This window comes from Lycium barbarum, chromosome 7 (assembly GCF_019175385.1).
Source record: "Lycium barbarum isolate Lr01 chromosome 7, ASM1917538v2, whole genome shotgun sequence".
Taxonomy (NCBI): domain Eukaryota; kingdom Viridiplantae; phylum Streptophyta; class Magnoliopsida; order Solanales; family Solanaceae; genus Lycium; species Lycium barbarum.
The window spans coordinates 91,709,377-91,723,472 of record NC_083343.1 but is presented as its reverse complement, the minus strand read 5'-3'; the positions used below and the strand labels follow the sequence as shown (position 1 = coordinate 91,723,472).

Here is a 14,096-nt window from a genome sequence, read left to right as displayed (position 1 = left end):
TGCAACTTATAGATTTATTGAACCAACCAAAAACGGAACTTATAGATTTTTTAGCAGGTTGGTCTTCAATTGTTGCGTGTGCACATAACTTTTTATGTAAATCTCTTTTTTACATAAACGTCCTTACAATATTGGGCCCGTGCTAATATCTAGTCAACTAATAAATAGTAGTAGTACAATATTTAAGGATTGTGGAAAAATGTCCGCAATCTCCTCGGTGGTTTGTGAAATGGTCTACTTTTACCATATGTTTAAAATTGGGGTCAGTCGTTGTCAGAAAAATGTGGCACTTTTGCCCTTATTTGCCAATTAATTCTAACTGAAACATTACAAAATAATTATAAAAATAAAAGAAGGAAAAAGGACCAAAATTACCCCTGTTATTTGCAGAATTCTCCAAAAGTTGCCCCTTAGTTCACGAGTTGTTTTATGTGGCTGATTATCTTACTTCTTGTGCAACGTATGTACTGATGGTCTTTAGAGAGTTCTATGATAGATCCTCGAATATCTTAATTTAATCTTTTAGGAATTACTTTTGGAGCAATTCCTTGTTACCATATCCCCAACTTATGTAATCTGTGCCAACTGATTCTTCAAAAGCACTGCACACAGAATGAATGCTTAGTCTGCCATACAATATTTAAAGCCTAACAGTCATGCATACACCATTTTCCATGAGAGATGATTTCTCAATTGTTTGTTTTGTTTCAGTTCAGAAGCAGAGCGCCCTCCATACTTCTCAAACCAGACCAAAGGATATACTTTTCCATGAATCTTTCCGTCTTACATGGGCCCAACATGACTTATTGCTTTTAGCATTATCACAAATCATTCACAACTTTAGACTTCATACTGCAGCAGAGAACAATCTTCGTGAATAACTTAATTCTACCACATCAAATAAAAGGCATCATTCAGGCATTCTTCTTGAATTTGAATCTAAGCAGTTGCAAGTGGATTACTTTTACATAAACTCGCATGGCCTTCTTCGCTTCCACCTTGGCTCTTGCCTCTAACTTCAGTTCAGAATAACACTTTATGTAATCATTTGCTAACTTTGTTTAGCTTCTTCGGACCATCATCAGCATAGACACCTAGAGGGTGCCATATTGATATCACATTAGATGAAGGCAATGTGTAAAGTCAACAAACTTACTGAACAGGTAGAGTTTATAGCAGTGCGTTACTCTATATTTATTCATAAATGCAAATTAATAGCAGAACAGTGTGGTACTCAATATGTACTCGAAAAACATTGTGTCATTGAACCTTATTAAACATTATTGGTGGACTCATAAACCTAAGGTCATAACTATCCAACATGCTAGCATCCACCACCTTTGTCACCCTCAAATTAAAGCTTTCTGAAGATTTAGCTTCCAGTTTTGAGAGCTAAGTAGCTAATTATTGCTACCAGACTGGTTGTGTCATCCACTGTATGAATCACTTACATCCATTTTGCCCGCAGATTTAAATAACTCAAAGCATGACCTTATCTTTCTTATTTATCTTAGTTGTTAGACTGAAATCAGTAACAAAGCATTTAAGCATAATAAGTTATATGAGTCAATGATAGAAGCAGGTCTCCAAACACCATACCAACCAAACAGCTCACTGAGATCAAGCAATGGAAACTCATCCATTTTGACAACTTGTGATACTTTTTTCAGTTAGTTTTAACTTTTTTAACTACTATATCTCATAAAAAACTGCTGCTATTACCATAAAGATGATACCAAAGTTGCTGTTGTGCAACCAACAGCCAAGTTATTAACTAGTACATTTTTTTACCACATGGAACAACCAGTAGCTAATCTGTTTCTTCCTATCAGTGCAGAACCAAATTGCAATTAGCAGATCAAATTTGCATTGATTAAATAATATCCACCAAGGCAAATAAATACATTGTAAAATTGCACATACCAGATGATCAGATTTCAGCAATTAAAAGTAATCACTGTAGGATTCAATTGAAGAAAAGAATTAAGCACATTAATCAAGCACCAAATGAATGAGAAATTCAAGAGCAAGAAGAGAAAACAAATTCAATAGAACAAGCCCCCAAGGATGTGTCAGGTGATTATTCTCACATACTAAGTTAGCGTTTGGACATAGATTTGGTTGAAATTTGAAAAAAAGGAATTTTCGAAGATGAGATGAAAAATGGCTTTTGAAAGTTGAAATTGTGTTTGGACATACATTTTACTTGAAAAGAAGTTGAAGTTTTGTAAGTAGAAACCTGAAAATTCATCTTCAAAAACTGCCAAGAAACTGGTTACTTTTTATAACGAAACAATGTCAACAAAATATTTTTGAAAAAAGTGAAAAAAACTCATGGCAAAACAGGAGCTAACTTTCTATGGATAGAGTTACCAGTACTTGTGATGGCGAGAGTTAGCACGTAGGTACCTCATGGATTAGACTCCACCCAAGCTAGTATACAAACAACAACATATCCTTATCTAGACATCAAAACATGATATCTACAGAGAAGAAAAATTAACATTCTACTCCATTCACACAGATGTTTAATCCTACCATAGGAGTTGTTTATGAGAAAAATTAACATTCTACTCCATTCATACACAAATTTAATCCTACCATCGTAGTTGTTTATGAGAAACTATTTGAGAAAATTAACAAATTAGCCTATCAACAACTATATCTCAGTTCCAAATCAGTTGGGAACCACTGTATGAATCATTTAGAGTATGGGCGAAACATCATCCAATTTAAAGTATCACGAGCCTCAATGTAGATACTGAATTCTCTTTACAACATTACTGACCTTAATAACTCATAAGCTTTGATATTGGCATACCTTCTCCTGCACTCTCCCTCTGTCGAGTAGAAATTGACCATTTTGCTATCAGAAATTTAAAATGCAAAGGATGGAAGCCTGCAACTCTTATTAGTAGAATGTTCCTTTTTAAGAAAACATAAATATTCCTATAGTATGTTAAAAGTCTTTTCTGTTCCTCCAATGGCAGACATTTTTCTATCCATATAGTCTAATAGCACTTGCGTCAATTATAAAGCTTCACAATCAGGCCATGAAAAAGAAGACACCACAGTGGTAAGCTCAAGCCAACCAACATTCTAAGTTTTTAGCAATAAAAAATGACTTGATGAAAGCACAAACCAAAAATAATCACATATTTCAAATAGTCATTGAACAAAATCACTAATTAAACAGAGTGGTAAAATCAAAAAAAAACTTTCATTTCTTGTATTGTCAACTTTTATGTGTTCTAACTATCACCCAGTGTGCATCTGAGAGGAAGCAACTCAACAAAACAGAGAGATTTGATACTAAAAGGGAGAAGATGAAAAGGAGCACAAAACAAAGTCAAGAAACTCACCAAGATAGAGAGATCCAACTTTGAAACTTAATTTGTTTTAACTTGAAATGTCCAGTGTCCAACGCCCAATGCTTCCTATTAAACTTGAAATGTCCAACTTTAAATCAGTTTCGTCACGAATTCAACTTTAAATCTTTTTCACTAATGTTGCTAACATTTTGCTGCAAACTTAAACCATCCGAAATAAAATAGGACACAAAAAGAAAGACCCTTTTTATTTTGGGCCAAAATATCACGACTTCCTACAATATTGAATCATAATGCATCTAACATTTTTACCGCATTATCAAATATAGCGTGTAAAGAAGAAATTACCGTGTGTGGAAAGCATAGAAAGAACTCAGGGATAATGCTTCATCCATCTTTTTTCCTCTCTTAAAGTTAATGCCTTAAATATTGGCTCAACTACACAACAATAGAGACAAAACAGAGAAAAAAGATCAGAAAAAAAGAAAGTAACACACACACACATCATAAGAACTATAAGAAGGGATCATACAAATGAACCCTGAAGAGAAAATGAACCATACCTCTGACAGTAGTGTATACTGTTTGCTTTCTTGTGAAAGAGTGAAAGACCCATATTCTAATAACGAAAAAGAAATGCAAGAAACACAGAGAGATTGCAGTAAAACTCACCAAAGTGAAGAGGTTAATTGAAAGAGGAATGAGCAGACAGAGGAGGAGAAATGCGAGAAGTGATGATGGAATAGATCAAAGTGAACGGGGATAGATGGGGTACACGTGTGCTCCATTAATGATCTAATGAAATTACTAATCTAGCCCTGTCTAATATCCTATCATCATGTATGCCCCACTTCGTCCCTTGTTCGTACCTTTAAACTCCCATTTCTAATGTAGTAATAGATGGGCCATGCGCACGGGGCCAACACTTCGGATTATAGTGTATCTATATATACGTAGTTGTGTTTAGATAGTGATAATATATATATATATTCAAAATACGATTAATATAACATTGTAGTTGGTGCTCCGTATCTAAAACTTTATTTTATTCGTGTTTGCTACGAAAATTTATTAATACTTTTTAAAAGAGAAGACTTGTTTAAAAGAAAACTATTTTTCTCTCTTTGAGATAAAATAATAGCAATATTTAAGCATCAGTTGATACTTTCAATTTTAATTCAATTAATTTAAAAGTGTAAAATACTTATTATTTTTTATCAAATTTTGATTTGGATAATTCTAATTCAAATTATTAAATTAATTTTACATGTTTAAAACGAAACAAAGTAGAAATTAATTTTCTATTTAAACGAAGAACTGTTATTTTTTAATTTTTGGTAAATATTCTCGTTTTAACTCATTTTACTTGTCATGTTGTCTTTTGCATGGTTTTTTAAGGAAACGTGAATTAGAATTAGAATTTGACTAATTTACCTTATTCATTATTTGATCTTCATTTGATATTAATCTCTTTTCACATTTATTAGAATAAGAATAAAAATAAAAAAAGTAATTAAATTGTATCTTATTTTTTAAATATATATATTTTAAGTATATTTATTTTAGTAAACATAACAAATAAATGACATGGCGGAATAGCAAATACAGCAATTAAATCTTTTGAAGAAAAGTAATAATATGGGGTCCATGTTTTTTGCTGTGCAATAATTTCATTTGCTCTCACTAATGGGTTAATATGCATGTGACAATGAATCCACTATTATTGACTTGATGGGGATACTTTGGGAATTACATGAATATTGTTTGATTTTTTAATATATGGGGTGCACATTTTTTTTTTTTGACGTTGCCTTTTTTTTTTAATATGGAGTCCACTTTTTTTTTATCAGTTTGGAAAGGGTGGGGTCCACTTTTTTTTCATGAGTTTGGAGAGGGTGGGGTCCACCTTTTTTTTTTAAGAGTGACTGTCGACGAAACATGGGTAAACCGATGCTTCTATATAGTAGAAAAATAGAAATATAATAAAGTATTTTTATCTACTTTTTAGAAGTGTTGGTAATATAAAGTATAAAACGTCATTTTTTTGCTCTTAAATAAAAAAGTGAGTGGGACCACAAAGGATTTTTTTACCCTTAAATAAAAAAGTAGGACCGAACACAGACGACGATCTTGCCTCTATAAATCGGCTCTTCTATATAGTAGTAATAGTAAAGTAATACACATAATGTTTTTATCAAATTTTGATTTGGATAATTCTAATTCAAATTATTATATTAATTTTACATGTTTAAAATGAAACAAAGTATAAATTTGATTTTCTATTTAAATGAAGAACTTCTATTTTTTAATTTTTAGTAAATATTTTTTGTTTAACTCATTTTACTTGTCATGTTATTTTTTACATGGTTTTTTAAGGAAACGTCAATTAGAATTATAAATTCACTAATTTACCTTATTAATTAGTTGATCTCCATTTAATATTATTTTTTCTTTTATGACATTAATCTCTTTTCACATTTATTAGAGTAAGGAAAAATGAAAAAGTACTTAAATTCTATCTTATTTTAATATATAAGTATTTTAAGTATGTTGTTGTACAATAATTTCATTTGCTCCCACTAATGGGTTGATACGCATGTAGCAATGAATCCATCGTTATTGATTTAATTGTTTGATTTTCTAAGCACTTTTTTTTAACATTGTTTGTTTTTTTAATATGGGATTCACTTTTTTTTTTTTAATATTACTTGATTTTGTTAATATGGGGTCCACTTTTTTTTCCTGTGAGTTTGGATGTGGTGGGTTCCACTTTTTTTTCTTCTCTTGTTTTTTTTTTAATACTGATTGGTGTTTAATATGGGGCCATGAAGAACTTCTATTTTTTAATTTTTAGTAAATATTTTTTGTTTAACTCATTTTACTTGTCATGTTATTTTTTACACGGTTTTTTAAGGAAACGTCAATTAGAATTATAATTTCACTAATTTACCTTATTAATTATTTGATCTCCATTTAATATTATTTTTTTCTTCTATGACACTAATCTCTTTTCACATTTATTAGAGTAAGGCAAAAATAAAAAAGTAATTAAATTCTATCTTATTTTAATATATAAGTATTTTAAGTATGTTGCTGTACAATAATTTCATTTGCTCCCACTAATGGGTTGATACGCATTTGGTAATGAGTCCATCATTATTGATAATTGTTTGATTTTCTAAGTATTTTTTTTAACATCGTTTGTTTTTTTTAATATGGGATTCACGTTTTTTTTTTTTAATATTGCTTGATTTTGTTAATATGGGGTCTACTTTTTTTTTCCCATGAGTTTGGATGTGGTGGGTTCCACTTTTTTTTCTTCTCTTTTTTTTAATACTGGTTGGTGTTTAATATGGGGCGCACATTTTTTTTTTAACATTGTTTGTTTTTTTAATATGGGATTCACTTTTTTTTAATATTGCTTGATTTTGTTAATATGGGGTCCACTTTTTTTTTCTCGTGAGTTTGGATGTGGTGGGTTCCACTTTTTTTTTTTTTTTTAATACTGGTTGGTGTTTAATATGGAGCGCACAATTTTTTTTTTTAACATTGTTTATTTTTTTAATATGGAATTCACTTTTTTTTAATATTGCTCGATTTTGTTAATATGGGGTCCACTTTTTTTTTCCCGTGAGTTTGGATGTGGTGGGTTCCACTTTTTTTCTTTGGTTGGTGTTTAATATGGGGCTCACAATTTTGTTTTTAATATTAGTTGTTGTTTAATATATATGGGGCCCATAATTTTTATTTTATTTTAGTTGTTGTTTAATATATATGGGGCTCACAATTTTTTTATGGGGCCCACAGCGGACGACGAAAAAGGAGCCCAACCGGCTCTTCTATATAGTTAGAAACTAGACGACCTATGCCTGTGCTGCGCACGGACCCAACACTTTAGATTATAGTGTATTTATGTGTATGTAGTTGTTTTTTAAATAGTGATAATATATATATATATATATATATATATATATATATATATATATATATATATATATATATATATATATATATATATAAAGTATATATTATGTTCAAAACACGATTAATATAACATTGTAGTTTGTGCTCCGTATCTAAAATTTTATTATATTAATGTTCGCTATGAACACAAAATCGGTAAATTTATTAATATTTTTTAAAAGAGAAGACTTGTTTAAAAGGAAACTATTTTCTTCTCTTTGAGATAAAACAATAGCAATATTTAAGCATCAGTTGATACTTTCAATTTTAATTTCATTAATTTAAAGGTGTAAAATACTTATTATTTTTTATCAAATTTTGATTTGGACAATTCTAATTCAAATTATTAAATTAATTTTACATGTTTAAAACGAAACAAAGTAGAAATTAACTTTTTATTTAAACGAAGAAATACTATTTTTTAATTTTTAGTAAATATTCTCGGTTTAACTCATTTTACTTGTCATGTTGTCTTTTGCATGGTTTTTTAAGAAAACGTCGATTAGAATTATAATTTGACTAATTTACCTTATTCATTATTTGATCTGCATTTGATATATTTTTTTTTACGACATTAATTTCTTTTCACATTTATTAAAGTAAGAATAAAAATAAAAAAGTAATTAAATTCTATCTTATTTTAAAATATAAATATTTTAAGTATATTTATTTTAGTAAACATAACAAATAAATGACATGGCGGAATAGCAAATACAACAGTTTAATATCTAGATTAGATCTCAGGCTAATATAAAAAAAATTGTATGGTTTGACTACTTAACCTTTTGAAGAAAAGCAATTTCATGGATTGACACGCACGTGGTAATGAATTCATCATTATTGACTTAATGAGATACATTGAAAATTACATGAATATTATTTGATTTTTTAATAGGGGGTGCACTTTTGTTTTTGGACATTATTAATTTGCACTATTTTTATGCATGTGTATATATATATATATATATATATATATATATATATATATGTGAGGACTTTTGTAGTCCTCACAAGAGTTTCCCAAATTTTTAAAAACTTTTTAATTAATTACTTTTATGTCCTAATTTTATTTATTTAAGTAAATTTTTTTATTTTTTATTTTTAAGGTCTACTTTTCAAAAGCTATCGAACCTGGGGACTTTTGTAGTCCTCACAATAATTTCTAATTCTTTAAAAAAAAAAAAAATTAATTACTTTTAGGTCCTAATCTTATTTATTTAAGTCAATTTTTTTATTTTTTATTTTTAAGGTCTACTTTTCAAAAGCTATCGAACCTTCTACCTCATTTTTCATGTTCTTTGATTTTCTGGTTCGTGCTCGATATCCGCATTTAAGCCCAATTAATCTAGATAATTAGCACTGTATCGCGCCTAGTCGGAGGGAACGCTTCCTCCAAAGATTTTTTCCATATCCATGTTCGAACCCCTAATCCTTAATTAAGAGAGGAGCAGCTCCATCCGTTGCACAAGTTAAATTATGTATTTGTCTTAAAAGTTCATTAACTATGTATAGATTATTTATTTAGAACTAAATAACTTCAGAAAATTAGGATACATTGTCACACCCCATTTTAACCGGGTTGATTTAGGGAGTATGACGTATTGGTGATTCCTATTTGTTTTGTTTTAAGGAGTCGCCACCTAATTAATTTAACGGTGAATTAGGACACCTAAATGTTAACTAAGGTAAAATTGAAATTAAACCTCTGTTAATAGTCTGCTTAACCAGTGTGATTGTAGGTAAGGGCTCTATATTATCCTAAAGGGAAGGGATTAGGCATCCTTTAGGATCCGTTAACTTACGGTTATCCGACCAAATTTAGGTTAATTAATTTAGATTAAATATAATGCTTAAATCGTAAGAAAAACAGGTCGTTAATGTTATTAAGGTTTTAAAGAAAGAAAAGAAAACATAATGATGTTATTTAAACTAACTTGAAGAAATATATAGTAATCCACCAAAAATGAGACTCATAAATGTTTTGTTAAGCTTTAAATAATAATTTTTATTTTAAAGTGAAACTTGCAAAATATAATGATTTGTATATAAATAGACTTTTAAGAGAAAATCTAGCCAATTTAACTTAGAATAAAATGACAGTATATGAGTATAGTGATATAGAAAATCTAGACTTGTTATGAATGGAATGCAAAAAAGATTTCAAAATAATGTAAATAAAGCTTTAAAATTCAATTGATTAGATATGCTTACTTAATCAAAACTATTTTTATATATAGAATTGCAAAAGGTCATGGGTTTTCTCTCTCTCTTATGGACTTTATTTCACTATGTTCAGCTCAAGATATGCATAATCAAATTAATCTAAAATGTTTATAAAATATACTTGGATTAATATTTATATATCGACGACGTTTTGAAATGTTTAGGTAATAAGAATAAAATGATTCTCTTTACTTGATATACATACATACATACATATATATATATATATATATATATATATATATATATATATATATATATATATATATATAACCATCCTATTTTGTAAATTGATTTTTTAAATATAATAAATATTAGACATTGTAAGGGATTTTACGTGAAAAGGAAGGAGTGGTACTTATGAAACTAATGTTAATACCTCACTTAAATTTAACTACCCGCGACTAAAACTAAACCTACTAATTAATCACGATTTATCCAAACTAATAAAAAAAAGGGGAGTTAGTTACATGATATAAATTAAGTGCACAAGAAAAAATAGAAGAAGAGATAATTTAAATGGGGCTCAGCCCATTTTTAAGACAGGCTGTTGTGATCCGTTCACGCTATTGGGCTTTGGCCCAAAATTCATTTATTTCTTTTGAATATATGCTGCTGTATATTCTGTCCTTTGGGCCTTGGCCCATCATCGAATGCGGAAGAGGAACGAGTCCTCGGACTCGTACACGAGTTTCATGCATAAAAGAAAATGAAGGAAAAGGATTAGCATATGATCAATAAGGTTAAACATGTAGAAATATAAATTCAAACACCTCTATAGATCATATGTATATATTACATATACTCAAGTATAATCCATGCATACGCAAAATAGCCACTACATACATATAAACAAGCAATACTCAAACATGGGCAAAATCAAATGGTGTGGCATTCATTGTTCTTAGACGTTTATAGAATTTGGACATCTGCAAAGGGTGATATACACTTAATATTCAGAGTACACTTGATATACCTGAAAGGTATACACTAATGTACAACCCTTGTATACACTCGATGTATACTAAGGCTCACATACTATGTATACTTCGAGGTATATCATACCATAAACGAAACTAGATGAGGAACAGATGAAGATAAGTCAACGAGTGTCGGGAGCATCAATATAACCAATCAGACAACGGGCATGAAAGATTAAATTCCGCTAACTAAATGAGTAGCCATTTATCAGGAATGCATATGAGATTTTAAACCAATTTTCAGACAAAAGGGTTAAAAGCTGCAGACAAAACAAAACAGAAACCAAACGGGACTCAAAACACCCTTTCGCATAAGTTTTAAAGAATACAGCTACAGTAAGGAATTAACTGGAGACTACTCTTTCCCTTTTGACTTCTAACTTTTATATCAAATTCCAAAAAAAACAGTTATCCTTGGTGAGAGTATAAGATTAACCCTCTGAAGTCCTATTCTCTGCCTAATCAGTTAATAAAGATAGTTTCTGATCTTAAGCTTTGCAATCATTCAGTTCTATTGATTGGATGTCATACTTTACTAATTACTGATACCACAAGCCAGATCTAGATTATAGGAAATGAGTTATAGGAATCATATATTTACACAGACCATATCAGCTTGCTCAGGTAACCCCCTTTTTGACTAGTTTAATACTTAACCAAGTCATATTAATCATTTAGGATTTTACCAACATTATGAACCATCAAGCATCCAACCCTAAGGTTTTATATATCTCGTCTATCTTAGGAATTAAGCTCAACATCAAAATCACATAGCACAGCTTTAGCTAAAACAGGCGACTTAATAAGCCAAATACAAGTCTAAAATCAAGTAAACTCAACTAATCACAAGCAAGACATCATACAATAATGTTGGACTAGAGGGTGACCTAATACAGAATAAACGACAATATATAGCAGTGTGGGATCAAGGCCTAAGCTACTCCAATATTAACACAACTGTGTCAGAGGGAAATCAAAACGAGCAGAAAATACAAGATAGCATAAATTTAGACAGACTTTAAACAGATTGATTACAATGACACTAAACTAGACTATATAAGACATTAAAATAGACACACTTAATCTGAATATCAATAATGCCTTCAATTAAAAATTTACCAAGCAAAAGACTGCATAATTAAACAAACTATACTAAGCATACACAAACACCAAACATGAATATGAACTAAACTACACTAACACCAAACTACCAATATCAATCACATAACAGTGAAATAAAATACAGAAAACTAAAAGGAGGAAAGGATGAAAGATTACCTTCTTCGGGTGCAGCGAAGTGAGGCTTCGAGTCTTCGATCTACACTCGAACACTACCAAATTCGAACTCGTGGGTGCTCGAATTCGAACGAACACTCGAAGAAAAACAGAATGGGATCTAATATTTTTTGTGACAATATATAGCAAAATTAAAAGCGGATGTTTTTTAAAAGAGGAACTGGAACAAATACAGACCTATATTTTAGAGGAGATTTGGCGATTCAAGAACTTTCTTCGGGTTTTTCCTCTCCCGATTCCACTCCACCACTATTTATAGGATTTTTTAGGTTTTGTGTTGAAAAGAGAGAGAGAGAGGGGCGGGGACGAGCGAAGATGGAGGGAATAGAAGCGTGGTGGATGGCAGTGGTCAACGTGGGGGACAAAGTGAGTGGAAATGGCAGCGGTATGGGAGAGGCGCGGGAGGTGTCAGAGGAACAAGGATGAGTGGGTGTAACGTGGTGAAGTTGAGTGGAGCGGAGGAAGTGGGATGTCAGAAAGCGTGAGATGGAGCGAAGGGAGTGGGGTGTCAGACGAAGGTGGGTGGAGACAAGATGAAGTGGCGAGGACAGCGGCGTGGGTGGTGTCAGAGGTATAGTGGGAGTGGCGTCAGACGCGTGGTGTAGTGGAGTGATGGGTGTGGAGGTGTGAAGGTGACGATGGGGAGGTGGAGATGTGAAGGTGACGATGGGGAGGTGGGGATGTGAAGGTGACGATGGGGAGGTGGGGAGGCGGAAGAGAGAGTGAGAGAGAGGAAGAGATGAGAGTGAGAGGAAGAGGCGGCGATGATGAAAAGAAAAGAGGAGAGGGAACCCTACCCGTTTTCATTTAATTAAGAAACGGGTCGGGTCCATTTTTGGACTGGGTTAATTCTTTTTAGACCGGGTATTAAGAGAATAGGTTAATAAATTAAAACACGAATTATTCTAAAAATTGAGATAAGAGGTGTGGACTAGTCCAAAAAATATTAGAGATTAATCGGACTTTGATTTGGGGTCTGGTAAGTCAAATCACGGACTGAGTGCAAGAAATAGTTCGGCTTCTAAATTTGAATAAGAGACCTATTTAAATAACTTGTGTTAAAATATTGATCGACATGAAATATGCAAACATTAATGCTCAGATAAAAAATAGCGTTGTAATAGCCATGCAATAATATTCCGAAAATCCCCGGTAAGAAAAATACTATTATTTAATTATGCAAAGATAAATGCGATGTGTGTGCGTAAGCTGGTAAAAACACTGAAATGATAAAAAATTATGAATTATAATAATAGTAATAAATAATAATAATAATAATACTAATAATAATACTAAAATGCGGTAATAGTAATAAGAATAATTAATAGAATAATGCAATAGCGGTATTGATAAGAGGCTAATAATTATAGTAAACATAATATATATATTTTTATTTTTTCCAAAAATATTAGAAGCGCAAAATAGGCATTTCGGAGGAGAGGCGGGACAAAATTGGGTGTCAACATACATAAGTTATAAATGTCAAATTCTGGCTCCGCATTTGATTTGAAGTAAATAATTTTATCAAAATGGAAGTTAAAATATTAAAGCAGTGGAATGAAAATTTTGCTTTTATATAATTACCCACTTGTGGGACTACAATGGGTATATGGTTGTTGTTGTTGTTGTTGTTGTTGTTGTACACTTGTACTAACACAGATTATATTTTTTTAGTTAAAATATCTACTTTTATATCTTGAGTTTGGGCCCGGGCTTAGCACGGGCCTCACATAACTAGTATATATATATATATATATATATATATATATATATATATAGTGTGCTAGTACTCTTTTAAAACTTATAGGAGTATTAGATTTTACGAAACTTACGGGAATGTATCCTTCAGCCATCTAGTTTATCAAACATGGCCGAAGTATACACTGCCTATACATTTCGGTTGTATAGGTATGTATAGATATGTATATTATATGTCTATTTAGTATAAATTATACGATGCCTATACTATGTGTACATATTTTATGAACCAGATAGTCAAATGGTATTTGCTGTAATTTTCCCCGGATTTTAACCCATGAAATTATATTTTCGAAAAGAGAGGAATATTGAGTTCATTGGTAGAAAGTGGAAATGGTCGTGCCGTATATTTCTGGTATGCATAAATGTTGGAAATTAAAGCCAAAATCGGTAGTTGGTGCTAAAAAGCGTATTAGTAAAACCAAAAAACAGCTGGTGGTAGCTTTGGAAACTCACCAAACATGGAATCATCTTTATGGAACATTACTTAGTTGTTCCTTGCTATAATTTCGTCCACACATTAAATTTCCCATTTTAATCTATCGTC

General features: G+C 31.0%; 1 long non-coding RNA gene across 2 annotated transcripts; it reads right to left on the bottom strand.

Annotated features, from left to right (window-relative positions):
- Positions 1-610: 610 nt before the first annotated feature.
- On the bottom strand, positions 611-4,121 carry LOC132603554 (uncharacterized). 2 transcript variants are annotated; one of them, XR_009568390.1, is made up of 4 exons: positions 4,002-4,121; positions 3,678-3,767; positions 3,363-3,445; positions 611-1,094 (listed from the first exon to the last, which is right to left on the bottom strand). It is a non-coding gene; the product is annotated as an uncharacterized LOC132603554 (long non-coding RNA). The 2 variants fall into 2 exon arrangements; XR_009568391.1 differs by having other exon boundaries at positions 3,893-4,032.
- Between the last annotated feature and the right edge of the window lie 9,975 nt (positions 4,122-14,096).